This window comes from Pristis pectinata, chromosome 18 (genome assembly GCF_009764475.1).
Source record: "Pristis pectinata isolate sPriPec2 chromosome 18, sPriPec2.1.pri, whole genome shotgun sequence".
In the NCBI taxonomy this organism is placed as follows: domain Eukaryota; kingdom Metazoa; phylum Chordata; class Chondrichthyes; order Rhinopristiformes; family Pristidae; genus Pristis; species Pristis pectinata.
The window spans coordinates 6,743,593-6,747,013 of record NC_067422.1 but is presented as its reverse complement, the minus strand read 5'-3'; the positions used below and the strand labels follow the sequence as shown (position 1 = coordinate 6,747,013).

Here is a 3,421-nt window from a genome sequence, read left to right as displayed (position 1 = left end):
AGTTCCCAGAGCTCAGCATTGTCCCAAATGATCAGTGATTACCAATGAGTTTTTAAACTATTCATGTTGTGGCCCATTGTGTGTATAAATTGCACTTTATTCCGTGCCCACTGGAGGCTTTCACCTGTACTCTCCTGGCTCTGCTTCCATTCACACACTCTCCCAGGTTACCTCCAGTGATTGGCCGAGCTGGTCCCCAGGCGGTGGCCAATTGCCTGATGCTCAGCACGGCACGGCCCTATTAGCTGCACCTGATTCAATTACTGGCCTGAGGTGGGGGGTCTGTTTCCTTGTAAAGCCTCCATCAAATCCAGCCTTCACCGGCACAAATAACACTCATCATGAGGATAAAGTGGAACGATATCGGGCCAGGGCGGCAGGCGGCCTCAGACACGGACCTGCACTCCGTTCCCGGGTCACTGACAGAGAGCGCTCTCCAATAACCCACTGTCGGAGGACAGACACCACGAGTCAGCATTAACCTGCCATCTCGTCCCTTTCCGAAAACTCTCTATGGAGTGAGATGGGTGCTGACTCGGAAATGTTACTGCATCTGCCTGGCAGTATAGGAGGTGCAAATTGCCCAACTCCTGATTGGATGGGAATGATCGCTGAGCCCTCATGTGGGTTCCAATCCCTTCCTTTCTCCTTCCCACTGTTCTCCCTCCCTCATTTTCTTTCTGTTCTCTCTCAGTCTTTTCCAATCAACTTTTCTCGCTCCCTCTTGCCTCTCTCCAATCTTCCCTCTCTATCTTTTCTCCCTTTTTTCCATTCCCTCCCCCAACAACCCTCATCTTCTCGTCACCCATTTTACTTTCTGTCACGGAGTCATACGGCACGGAAACAGGCCCTTCGGCCCAACCTGCCCCTGCCGACCAAGATTCCCATCGAAACGAGTCCCATTTGCCCACGTTTGGCTCATACCCCTCTAAACCTTTCCCGAGGGGTTGCATTTTGGAAGGACAAATCAAGGGAGGACATACACAGTAAATGGTAGGGCACTGAGGAGTGCGGAGGAACAAAGGGATCTGGGCGTTCAGATACATAATTCCCTGAAAGTGGCGTCGCAGGTAGACAGGGTTGTAAAGAAGGCTTTTGGCATCCTGGCATTCATAAATCAAAGTATTGAGTACAGGAGTTGGGATGTTATGGTGAGGTTGTATAAGACATTGGTGAGGCCAACTCTGGAGTATTGTGTGCAGTTCTGGTCACCTAACTATAGGAAGGATATCAGTAAGATTGAAAGAGTGCAGAGAAGATTTACTAGAATGTTGCCGGGTCTTCAGGAGTTCAGTTACAGGGAAAGATTGAACAGGTTAGGACTTTATTCTTTGGAGTGCAGAAGAATGAGGGGAGATTTGATAGAGGTTTACAAAATTATGAGGGGTATAGACAGAGTTAATGTGAGTAGGCTCTTTCCACCTAGATTAGGAGAGATAAGTACGAGAGGACATGGCTTTAGGGTGAAAGGGGAAAGGTTTAGGGGGAACATTAGGGGGAACTTCTTCACTCAAAGAGTGGTGGGAGTATGGAACGGGCTGCGATCTGATGTAGTAAATGCGGGCTCACTCTTGAGTTTTAAGAATAAATTGGATAGATGCATGGATGGGAGAGGTCTGGAGGGTTATGGACTGGGTGCAGGTTAATGGAACTAGCCGAATAACGTTTCAGCACAGACTAGAAGGGCTGAATGGCCTATTTTCTGTGCTGTAGTGTTCCATGGTTCTATGGTTCTATCCAAGTGCCTGTCTGAGTGTCTTTTAAATATTGTCATTGTACCTGCCTCAACCACTTCCTCTGGCAGCTTGTTCCATATACTGACCACCGTCTGTGTGAAGAAGTTGCCCCTCAAGTTCCTTTTAAATCTTTCCTCTCTCACCTTAAACCTGTGCCCTCTAGGTTTTGGTTCCCTTTGCTTGTTAAAAAGACTGACTATTCACCCTGTCTATGTCCCTCACCTTTCATCAGTTCTTCACTCTCTCTCATCTCCCCCACACTCTCACTCTTGGTTTTCTGGGGAATTTGCACAACTTTCTGGTGCTCCACATTTTACTGATTCACGGTGGGTTGAAGTTAAATGTAAAGAGGATAAGATTCCACCTTAGCCCTGAGCCTTAAAGGGACATTACAGCCTCCTCTCTATTGCACAGCCTCTCCTCTCCGGTCTGCCGTCCAGGTCAGACTGTCTTTCTTTCTTTATCTTTATTAATCACATGTACATCGAAACACACAGTGAAATACATCTTTTGCGTAATGTTTTGGGTGCAGCCCGCAAGTGTCAGCACGCTTCCGGCGCCAACATAGCATGCCCACAACTTCCTAACCCGTATGTCTTTGGAATGTGGGAGGAAACCGGAACAAACTCCTTACAGACGGAGGCTGGAATTGAACCCGGGTCGCTGGCACTGTAATAGCGTTATGCTAACCATTACAGTACTGTACCTGCCCATATAAATTTTGAAGGGGGTACCAGGATTTGAACCAGGGGCCTCTTGATCTGCAGTCAAATGCTCTACCACTGAGCTATACCCCCACAGCTTGGTAGCAACTCCTATCTAACAAATTGCCAATCCTTGGATTTTCCTGGAATCTCCAGGGAGGCAAAATTCTCTCCAGCCGGACACAGAACTATGTTACACAAAGGATGGACTGTTGCTCCCATAGTAAAACTGTGGTGGATAGAGTGGTTGCTGGAGCAGAGAGGATTGTGGGTATTGTAGGTGCCATTATGGAATGGGTGATGAAAGTGTGGGGGGTTGGTAAGAGGTTATTGGAAGCAAGAGGTCATGTGATGAGACCCGAGTTGGCAACCCCACCTCAGAAGATTGTCTGAAAACATTTACCTCATCATCACTCTCCAGGCCACAACTAATTAAAAAGCTCCACGTCTGAAAAGGGAAGAGAGTTAAACCAAAAGGTATCCTGATGCAGACTCACTCACCTTGGACCAACCAGCCTGACAAAGCAGCTGGCTAACACTCAGGACCCCTGCAACACTCACCCCTGCTGCATGAAGGAACATTGACTTCACATACAAGGCAGCTGAGATTGTTGTCCTTGAAGCAGGTTCAGGAGGGAGTTTATAGCAGTGCTGAAAACGGTGAAGGGATTTGAAAACCATTACTGTTAGCACAATGGTTTACACACGAATTATTGTGATCAGAATCAGACGCAGATTCAATAGGAACTTTCGAAAGGAATTGGATGAATAATTAGAAGGGAATGTCATGAGAAAATATAAATATGAAACAATCACCTTCACTTCCAGTTCCATGCTAACTGAGGTTAAACAATTGGCCTCAGAGTCTGCACAGGACCTCCTCTCTGGTAATGAGGAGGGCCAGGGTTGCCTCTGAGGCCAGAGTGTGTGCAAAATTGTCCTGGGTTTCCACTTCTGATTGTTATTAACTTCTCCTGCACC

The 3,421-nt window shown here is 47.3% G+C and overlaps 1 non-coding gene across 1 annotated transcript; it reads right to left on the bottom strand.

The window, feature by feature from the left end:
- Positions 1-2,461: 2,461 nt before the first annotated feature.
- On the bottom strand, positions 2,462-2,533 carry trnac-gca (transfer RNA cysteine (anticodon GCA)). Its single transcript has one exon. It is a non-coding gene; the product is annotated as a tRNA-Cys (tRNA).
- Between the last annotated feature and the right edge of the window lie 888 nt (positions 2,534-3,421).